Genomic DNA, 14,375 nt, shown 5'->3' with positions numbered 1-14,375 from the left:
AGTATGGACCCACATTTGGTTTTTAAAACCTGAATTTAAAACCTTTAAAAACCAATGGTTTAAAACTTAAATAAAATGGATTTTTAAAATTGATTTTGACTCCTCTAAACCCCTAACTTAACTAGGACAATGACTAACCCTAGTCTAACCTTGACTTATTCAAATGTGGCGCCACCCCGAGTGGGCTCCATTTGAATTTTCAAAAAGTGATTTTAAAACTTGAAATTGAAGGAGTTTTCAAAAGAGATTCAAAAGTAGACTTGAAATTAAAAGTTTTGAAATGGCACAGAGTTCCAACTGGGTCAGAACTCTTCTGGATATGGCTCCAACTGAGTGGACCCCACATCAGAGTTTTGAAAATTTGAAATAAATACTAAAAATGGCTTTGAAAAGGGGTTAAAATCAATAGTTGAAATTCAAAGATTTTTGAAAATAGAGTCTCAAGCGAACTGGACTCTGGGCTAGAGTCCTGGATTTTTAGGACTCTGTGATTTTGGTTTTTAAAAGCCAAACAAAGAAATTTTTGAAAAGATTTCATCGAAAATGGTGAAACAAGTCAGAAAATACAGTCAGGGTTAGACTCCTAACTCGATCAAAACTCTAAATTAGAGTCCTGAATTAACTGGACTCTGTAAAATGACCTAAATTTTGAAAACAATAAAAATGAAATAAAAACAGACTTCAAAACAGACTCCTGACTGGACTAGGACTCTGGGACAGAGTTCTGATCGGACTGAAACTCTAGATTTTTTTGGTATTTTCTGAAAAACAGACGAAAGAACAATGTAAACAATGACAAGTATTGAAATAGAACAGAGTTCTGATTCAACTGAGACTCTGAGAACAGAGTCCTGATTGAACTAGGACTCTCAGATTTTTGGATTTTCTGATAAAACAAATGAGAGAATTTTGGAAAACAATTAAAAATGGGATGAAATTGAAGTTTTGGTTTAGAGTCCTGTTCTGATTAGGACTCTAAGAAAGAGTTCTGATTCGATCAGAACTTTAAGCATTTTGGTTTTTCTGGTAGGCAAATGATGAAATTTGGGCAAAGCTTTTAAAAACTAGTGAAAATGAAGCGAGAACATCAATTTTGGATAGAGTCCTACTTCGATCAGGACTCTGGGGTAGAGTCCTGATTTGATCAAGACTCTGAGATAAAATCTCAGAATTTTGAAATTCTTTGATAAAAGTGTAATAGTTTTGGTAGATTGAAAGATTTCTGAAAGATTCTCTCAAAATTGAAATCATGATCAGAGTCCTGATCCAACTAGGACTCTCTGAATAGAGTCTTGTTTTGACTAAACTCTGAGTTTCTAACTCTTTTTGAAAGATTTTGAAAGATTTGATTAAAAATGTATAAAAATAGTTGTAAAAGATTAGAATCCCAATCCAATTGAAACTCTAAAGAAGAGTCCTGGTCCGACTGGACTCTTGAAGAAGAGTCCTGATCCAACCAGGACTCTGAGATTTTGGCCAAAACAAGAGATTTTAAAAGGTTTTCTTCAAAGACAGGTAAAAAGGTAGTGAAAAGTAGAGTTTTGATTCGACTAAGACTCTGGAAAAAGAGTCCTGATCCAACTAGGACTCTAAAATTTTTGAGATTTTTTTATAAGTAAAGGAATCCAGAAGCGACACCACCTAAATGGGTCTCATCTGAGAATTGAAATCAATTGAAATTGAGTTTGAAATGAATCCAGATTGTTTTCTGAGAAAATATTTCGAAATATAAAGTCCTGGGTTTGGAAAATGATAGAATGCTGATTAAAAACTCAGGGTTTAAAATCGATTTTGAAAGAAAAAGTTTCAAAAACCCGAATTTGGATTAAATATTTTGAAAATAGGAGTACTGGATCTCGAAAATGAGATGTGATGACACGCAATGCTATGCAATGCGATGAAATGGTATGCAGAATGCATGCAATGATATGCAATGACATGTGAAATGGATGAACACTGGATGAGGGTGAAAATTTGGGGTGTTTACACCTTGTCTGAACCATTTTCAGATGCCAAAGCTTTCCTGTAGAATATGGGAATGGTTAGAGTATGGGGAAGCTTTTTGAAAATTATAACTTTTTGAAGAAAAGAATGAAGGATTTTGGTAGACAATTTTAAGAGATTATCCCATTACCCGGGATTGGGTCATCACACGATTTGTGATAATTGTGTTACCATTTGATGATAACGGAAAAATGTGCCTTGTTACCTAGGCGAGGTCGTCAACCATGAAAAAAATATTTTAAAGAAAATGTTGGAGGAATGTCCCATTTACCCGGGATGAGGTCGTCACCAAAATTGTGACCATTTGTGCCATAAACAAAATACAAGAAATAAAATTTTGGCCAAAAAGTAATTTTTATTGATATTAATATTCAAAGACAAAGAGAGGGTGGGCAGACAGTTTGCCACCACTCTCGATATTCGGATGATACATTTGGTCCAGGAAATACAGATAGAAAAATAAAGGAATCCTAGGTATATTTGGCGACATGATATGCCCCAGACCACTGATCCGACTGCAGGTTGAATTCTGGCACGTTGCCTGTCGGGAAACGGGTGTTGGCACGAATTTGCCGCTGTGAAAACTGCCTCAGACATCGTTCCGGCTGATAATCAACACAAAAGAAAGGGCCCATCAACTTGTAGCGCTTGTCTCGAGCATAGGTGTATCGAGGAACAGTCTCCCTTCTGTCGAAGAAGTCCCAAGTAATCTCCTCCTGATGCAGTTTCTCGATCAAAGCTTGGCACTGAATGGCTGACTTCGGCTGCTTACTGTTGAACCTGAAAGAACTGGCCTTCGAGAGAACGTGTCGCAGGAACCACGACTGCTGGGCGTAAGTGCATCCTTCTACCAGAATGGTCTCCCCAAGAGCAAATCGAGCCAAGCCTCTGTAAAGGAAGGCTAATGCGGCCATGGAAACTGAAAGCTGACGGGTCTGCTTACTTCCCCATCTTCGAAAGAGCTGGGCGACTCTGATATCTATGAAATTCTGACCATCTTGGAAAAAAGCTAACCCCACTGTGCACAAGATCATGGCATGCTGAATTCTGTCTTTCGCTGCACGAGACATAGTGTCGACCTCTTTGTAGGCTCCGTATTTTTTATATAGTTCGAATAGATCGATGAACTGATTTCCACCAATCTCAGTGAGAGGCCAAGATCTGCTCCCCGTTGCTCTTGCTAAGGCTTCTCGAACATCCACCCCTTTGATGTTGATCAAAAACTGCTGCTCGACAGGATCATCTGGTTGATCGGCTGGTTCGGGCAATCCCATGATATCGTTGAACTCATCCATTAGTAGAGTCATCTCTCCCCAAGGAAACTAGAATGTGCAGGTACGTGGATTCCACCGTTCTGCCATGGCCTGAATTAAAGCTCCATTGATGGTTCGCTTGCCTACCGCTGATGCCATCTCCAACCCACAGTCATCTAAGTGGTCTGGGAACATACGTGAGAAGGTGGCGAACCAAGAATAACACCACCGAGGGAAGAAAGGACGAGACTGGATGACCCGCAGATCCGGGGGTCCATCCTGAATCTAATAGAAGATATGATCTCGGGGAAAGACAACATCGAGGGAATTTGACGCCATTGAGATGTTACTGAGGTAAAGAAGAAATAAGGAGAGTTAGATAGAATGCAGGACTTACGGACAGACTTCTTGAAGAATTAAACCTGGAAATTTTGAAAAATGTTGATGAATTTTTTTTTTTTAAAGGAATTTTCTAGGTTTTTTGAAGAAAATTTTGATCTAAAAGAGTAAATTTTGAAGAAAATATAGGTAGATAGAAATATACACCTAGGGTTTTTTGAAAATAAGGGTAAATTTTGAATAATACACCCAGGGTTTTTGAAAAAGAGTTTGATACATATATATGAGAGAATAAAAGAATTATCATATAACTAAAGCTGCACAAGCAAGGATGCGCACACAGCACTCCCTAAAGGCTGACTCTAAATGCAATATTTGAAATGGCTTGTAGGACCTTAATCCTAACTCAAGGGTTCAGATCATCTGATCCCAATCAAGATACGCTGATATACCCGAGCCGAAGCTCGAAGTACGTGGCATAAAAATATTTCTCTGGTTCTAAGGTAATGGCTTCCCAACATCTTTGAGCACCTACCGATATACCTCGGACTATGGCCCTTAGGTACGTGGTAGGGGGGCGCGAACCCAAATAAGTGGTCTAGTTGTGAGGCTCTCTCCCGAACTATGGTTCAGTGAGACAGCCCAGCAACGTGAAGACCGGGACAAAAATAAGTAAGGAGGTTTTCAAAATATGCTCAACATGCAAGAAATCAGATGGCTCTAATCCAAGTCCTAAAGAGATAGATTAAAATGAAGAGAAGCATACACTTGCATACATTGTTTGCATTCAATCCCTAAAATTGAGGAGAGTTGTATTTTAGACCTAAGTCTAATGTGAGCATGGAATAATCTCCTCAATATGGTCCTACCAAACCATACTTAGATCCTATATGCAATGATGTCAGCTTAGGACAGAGTCTAGGCTCCTAAGGGTTGCATGAAAATGTAGCTGACAGTTTAAAGAATAAAAGACTTAGATAATGTGAAAGCAAAAGAAAAGGCATTAAATTCGATCGGACGGAGACTTCGTCCCATCACGGTCGCCAAACCTGTGATCATCGCAAAATTTTTGCTCTCGTAATATTCTCTCTCTTCCTTCTCTTTTCCTTTCTAACCTCTTATTTTCCTCCTTTTTGAAGGGAGAAAGATAAAAGACAAAAAGAAAGAGAGAAGAGAAAAGAAGAGAAAAGAAGGAGAGGAACTCTTTTGCGGGTCTCACTTGATCTTAATTTAGAAATTTTTTGAAATAACTCGCCTCCGTTTTTGAAATATTTGCGGGAAAACTGGGAGACGGGATCCGCTCGTCGGTACGAGGTTCGACCGTTCCTGGCGCCTTTACCAGGGGTAATTGAACCAAGGGTCGAATTAATGCCTTTTGCTTTGCTAAGAAATTATCTAGGAATTTATCCTAAGTCTAAATGCACAATGAATCATGCTTGTGCAAAATGTAAGGATGTATGCTCTTTTTGAAAAATGTTTTGAAGAATTCCAAGTGTTTCTGAGATGAATCTGATAAAGTGAAGAAATGAAACTTAGAACTTAGATTAAAGTTCTAAGTTTTTAGAATAATCAAGAGCCTTGGGAAAATAAATCTGGGTTTGGAAAATGATTTTGAAACTGAGATGAGAGAAAAAGAGAATAAATGAAATTTTAAAGTCATAAATGGCCTTTGATTTAGAATTTTGAATTTGGATGAATATTTGGAATGGAATTGAATTCTAACTTTTGAAGTTTGAAGTCAGAATGAAAATGTGGGAAATTTAAAATAGAATTTGATTTGTAAGTTGGAATTTCAAGATGAAATCCGAATCCAAGATCTAGATTCTGAATAGAGTTCAAAGTTGAATTTTGGATTTAGGATCTGAAATGGGAACTTGATTTGAAATCTGGAATGAAATGGAATTGGTTTTAAGAATTGGAATTAAAGTGGAATTTGGATCTGGAATTTTGAATGGAATTGGATTCAAGATTTGGGATCCAAGATGGTATTTGGATCTGAAATCTGAGATCCAAGATAGAGTTGGACTCTGAATCCTAAGATGGAATTGAATTTGAATTCTGAGATCCAAAGTAAAGTTGGATTCTGGATCCTAAATGGATTTCGGATCTTTAATTTGAGATCCAAGATGAAGTTGGATTTTTGGATCCTAGAATGGAATTGGATCTGAAGTCTGAGATCCAAAGTAGAATGGGGATCTAGATCCTAATTGGAATTTGGATCTGTAATCTGAGATCCAATGTAGAATTGGGTTCTGGATCCTAGAATAGATTTGGATCTGAAGTCTGAGATCCAAAGTAGAATTTGGATCTTGAATCCTAAATGAAATTTGTATCTGTAATCTGAGATCCAAAGTGGAACTGGGTTCTGGATCCTAAAATGGGATTTGGATCTGAAGTCTGAGATCCAAGATGAATTGGGTTCTGGATCCTAAGATGGATTTGGATCTAATGTCTGGAATTCATGATGCAATTTGGATCTGAAGTCTAAGATCCAAAAGTAGAATTGTATTTAGAAAACTGGATCCAAGTTGATCTAACTTTGGATTTGGGTTTTGAAAGTCCAAATGAGACTTTTGAAGATGGATCTGGGCTTTGAAAACCCAGGTTGAATTTGAAATTTAAGAAGAGTCAAGATTCAAAATCAATCTCAAACTTGTGATTTTCGAAGATAAGAAGATAAACTTGATTTTGAGAATGAATCAAGAATTTCAAAGTTTTAAATTGAATTTTGAATTGAATTGGAATTTTGAAGTTTGAATATAAAATTCCAAAGTCAAATTGGACTTTGAAATTGGGGTAGATTTGGAATTTGAAATAGAATTTTGAAGAAGGGATATTCACAATCACTTGGGTTTTTGAAAGGGAATTTTGAAAATATGATGCAATTCTACCCTAAATGATGAATGAATTTGAATAAGTTTGAAATTGGATTTGAAAATCATATTTCATTCTTCAAATGAATTTAAATAAGATTAATGATATAATACACTCCTGACTATGGTCATTGAATGTATTATATAATAGTCATATCTAAATTCAAATGAAGGATAAAATACATTTTTGGTGCTTTTATAGAATTTAAAATGAAATTAACCCTCAATATACCCTGACTATGGCCATTGGTATATATCTTGAGTTAATTTTGAGTTAAATTCTAATAAAAGGAGAAAATATTTAAGGAAAATATGATGATTTTTGAAAATGGATCCAGTGTGGATCTAGTGTTATTTTGTAAAAGATAAAAATACTAAGTTTTGTCCACACCCTGACTATGGCCATTGATGTGGATCATCAACTTAGTATCAATTACCTCTTACGAAATGGTGCATGTGCCATTCGTGTTTCACCATTGTGAGAATTTGAGGAATGAAGGGAAAAATGCATGAAAACAAACATTTTATGATGTTTATAATGCTCATCCATTCTACCTAAAGCAGGGAATGTAAATTCTCATTCCAATCTAACTATTACAATAGATGAAATCAGATGTACAACCCCAAGTAATGATATCTTTTCCATATTTCTTGCAAAACAACTGGGTTAATATGAGAAAGGAAGAAAATTTTACACATATCATGTGGATATCTACAAAATATTCATATGAATAATGACAAGACAGAGAGAATGATACCTATACTCATACATATATATATATATATACATGTATATGTTATATAGGTATATATATGCATCTATATATATGGATACATATGGCTTGAGAAATAAGATGAGTTAATGGTTTACAAATGGTGGAGCTGGATGATAGTAGTAGTGGAACATCACAGCAATGCTAAGCACTGCTGTGAACCAGTGCAATTCTTACTGCAGTGACCACTATTGTGAGTGTGTGGAAATTACAGCAAAAACACTGCTGTGAGTGAGTGGGCTGGGGTAATGAGCTGGGTAAAAATTACCACAGCAGGAGGGTACACCGATGACAAGCTGGAACAGGGAGCACCACTGCAAATGTTGCAATAATGGTATGAAGGTGAAGACAGTACTAAGATAGCAGTACATGGGTGGCTGAACAAGATATGCAGTGCCATAAACATTGAGGTATGCAGCTGGGCTAAAAATAAGTGAATGCCATGGATGGTAAGTGGAAGAGGTGCTGAGTCGATATAATATCAACTTTTATACTGTGGCAAGTACAATGTTTTGTGAAGGATGGGTGCAGTGAGTTGCAGTCATCGTGAGCCACTGTCAAGGGCTCATAGCAAGGTGAACATGAATGCTGCAGAGAAGTGAGAGTATGAAAAAAAATATTGAAATGAAAATGTAGGGGAGTGTGAGTGCAACAAATGTAAGTGGGGGTCCAACAAATGCAAAATAGGGCACAGTTGTAATGAATGAAGGTTTCAGCCTAAATATTGGAGGTGATTAGCACTTCTACAGGTGCCTAAGGCATGAGCACAGCAACGCTAAAATGCTGTGGTGAGTATTGACAGGTGAAAACACAATAGTGCAGGGATTAACTAAACAGATGCATGGATGTTTACTACTAGTGTAGACAGACAAATGGGTATAATTGATAGCCGTGTAATAGTATGGAAGCTGCACAAGATAATGGATATATGAAGCTGTATGTACACATACAGAAAGGGGAGGTGGTGTACTTAAATAGCAGGCATAACATATAATGTTACCAAACTGTAGCATTTCTTTTAACTGCCAAAACACTGATCATGAATGACCTTGATGCAGGCAAATGTAGCTCTCCTTCAAATGATGCAGCCACCTACCTCTGTCCAACTTTCATGTTACACTTTCTGCAATATTTGGTAAAAGGCCACTGGGTAAGAGGCCGTTTGGTTTAGCCCAGCCTTCATTGTCATCCACGCAACTTCCTGTCACTATCATGCGTTCTTGCCGCTCCCTCTAATGAGAGAGCACATTCAAAATCCCCTTGAGAGCTATGAAAGATATAAATTAAAAAAAAAATGACTCAACCATGAGATTTTCCTCTTGTAAAAGCCTCTGTCCAGAATTTCAGGTAATGTTCAACAACTATTGAGCCCATCCATCACGTTACTCATATGTGCACATTACAACCATCGTTAACATATAACGTGCAGGAATCCATCAGAATGAACACTACAAGAATGCACAAATTCCAGACCAAAGCTATCAGTCCAAATCAGTCACAAAAGCTTGTTAATTACAAAAAAAAAATTTGTTGATCATGTCAGCCATAGACAGAGGTAATTGATGATGTTGGTTGGAAGAAACGAATGAATGTTGTCCCACCGACCGATATGACTGACATGATATGGTCAAACCTTGGTTTTCACATACTCAGAATTCGAAGCATATGTTTTGCACATTCAACAGAAAGTTAACATGAAACTTGATCTTCTTGCTGCAATATCAATATTCAGAATAATGTAACAGTAGACATGTTTCAGCATATACCCTTCAAAGCACATATTTGAATATGTTCAGCAAGATGGAACCTTCTCAAATCTGTGAAAAGCTCTTTCGCCACCAACAGAGGCCCCCTTCAAGAGATATTAATGTTGCCTCAAGCCAAAAAAAACCTAACAAGCTTTTGACGTGAAAGCCACTAACACCCAACAAAATGTATTGATAAGATGGACAGATTCATGATATATATACATTTTCGGGAAAAAGAACAGGAGAAATTTGTAAAGTTTACCCAAAGTCTGATGCTCAGCCAGTGGCGCTGATCTTATACTCATACTATTGCAAAAAAAAAGGAAAAAATTTCTGAATCATAGGAATCTGAATGACCGAACAAGCAATGCTAACCTCAATACTTCAACTTTTGATGACAACAAAGGCCCATAATCGCCTGCCAATGCCCTCCTAAGGGTTTTAATATCACCTTTGAATTAGCATTTACCCTGATCATGACTTCACGGGGAATTCAGTAGGACCCAGATCATTTTCTTGTCAATAGGCCCTCTCTCCAGGAAGGGTCATCCGGGCATCATGGTCTTGCTGGAGTTGCAAATATGAGCATTTTAAACCCTGAAGCTAAAATAATGTAGATGAAGCTTAAGAAAGGATCATTTGAACCTTTCTTAAAAGAATTTTCCGATTTTATGCATTTCAGGAAGCATTTGATGGATGAGAGGTTTTAAGCATCAGGCTCAAGACTTGTTGAATTCTTGAATATCTGAGATATGCACTGCTGACTTGATCTCAAGGACAAGGACTATATTACTATGAAGGATCTCTGGAACCTTCACGATCTTAAATTACATGGGCAGTATGAGAAATGAGATGAACCATCATAATGTGGCTATGAAGGAACTAACAGTTGATATTACAGGAATATAAATGATCAACATGATGCTGTGATAGACTGGTCATGCGCTAAGATGGTATGTAGGATTGACAGAGGATGATGAATATTTCCAGAGCTTTTAGGATTTCGCTGAAGGTCTTCAGCAAAAACTCACGCATGGTAATGATATCAATGGCCATCCAATGCTGGGCCTAGAGTTTCAACATGCTGAACATTTTGAAGATAAGCTTAATGACCATTTTAGAAGGTTTTAATTATATCAGATAATGCTGGAAGTAAATACCAATGAAGCTGAAGTGCAGATAACAATAGTGATAAATAATAATAAAAAAAAGGGAAATTAAACTAGAGTCATATGTGAAACTATTGAAAATAAACTTGGTATCCTCCGTGATTCTGATTAGCACATAGATGGACACAGAGGACCATCATTGTATTGATCATTGATGTTAGTAAGTTTTTAGACTTATGGCAGCATTTGAAAGTATAAGAGGCAACAAGGGCCATGTTTTATGAGGATCCAGCCAGCAAGCACCGAAACGCAATCAGATTTAAACAGATTGTGAATACTTTTGTAACCAATAATCAACATGAATGAGGAAATAGACAGAGCATAATGATAAAATCGTATCTAAATGGGAAGAAATATAACAAACAAGACTAATAAATAAGGCTAAAAGAAAAGAAAAGCTAAAACGATGGAAATATAACTGTAACCGATGGATAAAAAAAAAATTAATTCCAGGCGGGATTGTCAGGGAAAACTTATCATAAACCGGAGATGTGAGAAGATATGTTGGAACATGATATTCCCTTGTTATAGCACAAGGAGGCGTTCGGATTGCTATAGGCAACCGAACATCCTCCATGGTGCATTGATAGGAGCCAAAACAGAAAGAACAAAGAGGGATCTAGGAAAAATCAGAGGAGGAAAAAAAAAAGGGGCTTACCGTGAATTAATGGAGGATCTGGTTTTGCAGAAGGTCGAAACTGGTCCTCCGATATTCTCGACACCCTGTTCTGGGAAGAAAGACTCAGGATTCCTTTGATCTCTTGCAGAGGAAATGCTCTCGGAGAGGAATTGTTCTACAGTGCTTGGCGAGAAAGCTCGGTGATGAAGGTGCAGATAATGGATGCTTGAAGTGAAAAGCCGATCTCAATGAAAATAATCGGTGTCCTTCAATAGAAGACCGAGTTCTCTTTTTAAGGAGGGCGTGGAAGGCTCCCGAAGGTGGTTCGTTGGAGATGGAGGATGGAGAGAGATGGGATTTGTTGGAGATTGAAGGTGGGAAGCCCTCCTACGAACGAAGCTTCCAGAGGAGAAAATGCGCGGGAGGGGGCTGTTTGCAATTTTCCTTTTTTTCCAAAAAGAGGATTCTTTTAAAGGAACTTTTGTAAAAATGGTTCTTCAAATGAGTTTTTTAGCAAAAACAGCTTTGAAAAGCTTGAAACCATTTTTTTTTTCTCGTAGTTTTTCCCAAAATTTTGTTCTCTTTTTTTTTGGTTTTTATGTTATTTTTCAATTTTTTGTATTTTTAGAATAAAATCCTAAATTTTGTGAGAAAACAAAGATTAAAACTAATTTTTTTGGTGTTTTTGTAAAAATATCTACAAAAGGAGTTTTTCTGAGAATTTAAAAGCTATTTTGAGAAAATTTCTTCAGAAATGGGTTTGGATCCAGGTTTTGAGGAAATTTGGATTTAAAACACTGGATTCGGATCCGGAATTGATTTTGAATACATTAATATGGGATTTAATTCAGAAAATCTGAAGAATGATTGAAATTTAGCTTTGATTTTCTCAGAGGATGGAATTAGGGGCAAAAGGGTCATTTTGAAGACCTTTAAAAAATTTGGGGTGTTCACAGATGCCCCTCTTTGCTACTAAGCCGGTTGAAAGCCGAGCTTAGTGGCAAAGATAACACTCCAACTTTTGAAAAATGCCCCAGTCAGCAGATCTGAACTGGGTGTGGAAGATTTATTTTTGAAAATATGGCTTGTTAGGCTTAAAACTTTATCCTGATTGGTTTTGGGGGGACGAAATCCCTAAAAATGATATGATTGAGTAGAGAATGAGGAAATCGTGATGGGACTTTGGACGAAAATCCCGAAATGGTGAAAAATCAGAATTTTGATCAGGTCTCACGGGTGAGACAAGATACTCTTTTTGGAATGATTCAGGTTTAGCCCTTAACCTGGATGGGACAAAGATATATCAAAAAATGTTTTGAATGAGGAAAGGAGTGCATGAGAACCTTGATGGGACATTTTGAAAAATGCCTCGTGAAATGAAGCTCAAGTAGGAATCCTATCCTGGATGGATATACAAAGCATGGATTCCTTGATGGGAAGAGTCATGATGGGACTGGAAGAAATCAACTCGTCCAAACGAGGAATCTTGTTAGAACGATACTCAGGTTTAACCCAAACCTGCAAGAAAGATACCTCACGAAGCGAAGTTCCGGGTAAACTTTTAACCTGGATAGGAAATCTACCATACAGATTTCTCAAATGGAGAAACCATAATGGGACCTTCGGAATTTGGACGAACAAATCCGAAAGGGGTTTTGCGAAAGGAGGAAAATATAGGGTTCCTTAAAGCTTGGAAAAAGAAATGATTTTGGGCGCCTCGTTTGCTGAGGCTGAAATAGCTTTTTGAAATCAATGACCTCTTCGCAGAAAATTCAGATTTTGACCCTTAACCTGAGTGGGAACACAATACGGAATCCTTGACTGAAGAAACCGCGATGAGACAGGAAGAGATACTTTAACTGAATGAGGCAACTCTTCTGGAAGATATAAACAACACTAGGTCGTATCAAAACGGATATTGAATGTTTATTTCATTCTTGGAATAGCTAGAAAATCTTGCCAATAAGATAAAATTATAGTTGATTCAATATGTTTGAAAATGTGCATGTATGTGCGAAGATATTCCTCTTTTACCTAGAGTATTCCCTCCAATGAGGTTAACTCCTCAGTTCTAAGAGTCAGATTCAAAAAAATTTAGCGATGATGATTTTCTTCAAGGAAGCTATCCATTTCCCTGATATGAGAATAGAAAAAATATTCTTAATTTCAAAAAAGCAAGTAATGAAAAGATATTGATAAAAGAATTTTGCATGAGAAAAGATGACTTATGGCGACTTTGGCAGTTTGATATCTGGGTGTTTTCCCTATGATGATCTTTTTGCACTCTTTTTGAGTCATTGGGCTTTCTCGGTTTTTCATATCATCCTTCATTTGGATGTCCTGACTTTTCTCTCTTTTTCAGGGAAGGGTACGTCACAAACTCCTTCATCTTGGAGATGCTCCGATCCTTCTTTTTCTTCTCAGGAATTATACTAGGGATATTAGCTCATTGGCAAAAATCTCTTAAATGATAGCAGCAATCAAATATCTTTTAGGGTTTGTCGGGAGGCTTAGCGCAATCGCCTTCATCTTGGCGGTGATCTGAACGTTCCCTGGAAGGATTCGTCACAAACTCCGTCATCTTGAAGATGTTTCAAATCTTCTTTGGCCCCAGGGGTCTACTCGCTTAATTCGCCTTCACCTTGACGACAATTGAGAGATCCCTTTTGCGGATATTTGATTGAAGCTTAAATGAATGAATGAGGAGATATGGATTGAGTAGATTCTTTTTATAGCTCAAGATATTTCCACTGCCTGATTGCCAAAAAGTCATTTTTAAACATGCGCCATAGCCAAGATCAATATCAATTCGCTTATGGCTTTTCAACATCATTGAAGATTTCTTTTATTGATCATATCGAGGGCGTTTCTTACATCCTTTTGGTTGATCAATCAGGAAAAGATTTGAATTTTACCTCTTTTCGCAGAAAGTTTTACCTTTTTGGAAAGAAATACTAGAGGTAGTCTGAGGAAATTCTCTTTGTATAGTAAGAATATTTAGAATCAACAAATGTTTTTAGCAAATTGGCAAAGTTTTCATGAATTCTTTGTGAAATAATCACTCAATATAGGTTTTGATGAGACCTTAAGTTGCAATCTTCGATTCCGGAAATACATGACCAGCAAAAGCTGGGACTTTCTGAAATACATGACCAGTGAAAGCTAGACCCTTTGAAATACATGACCAGCGAAAGCTGGAACCTTTTCGAAATACATGACCAGCAAAAGTTGGAACCTTTTGGAATACATGACAAATAGACGTTGAGATATTTTGAAATACCTGTCCAGCGAAAACTGGAACCTTTGAAATATGCAACCAGCGAGAAGCTGGAACCTTTTGAAATACTTGACCAGTAAAACTAGAACGTTTAAAATACATGACCAACAATAATGCGGGAACATTTTGGAAATACATGACCAACGAGTGTTGGGTCTTTTGGGAAATACACGAATGGTTATGAAAAACTGGGTTTTAATAAAAAGATTGAGAATGATCAAAATTGGGAGACTATAACCCGAGGGTTGAGAAAATGGTGAATTTTTTTAAAACATTGTACCCAGAGGTTGGAGAATTGATAATCTTGAGAGATTTGGAGA

This window comes from Nuphar pumila, chromosome 9 (genome assembly GCF_984573655.1).
Source record: "Nuphar pumila chromosome 9, dmNupPumi1.hap1.1, whole genome shotgun sequence".
Taxonomy (NCBI): domain Eukaryota; kingdom Viridiplantae; phylum Streptophyta; class Magnoliopsida; order Nymphaeales; family Nymphaeaceae; genus Nuphar; species Nuphar pumila.
Note: the sequence above shows the minus strand (reverse complement) of the source record.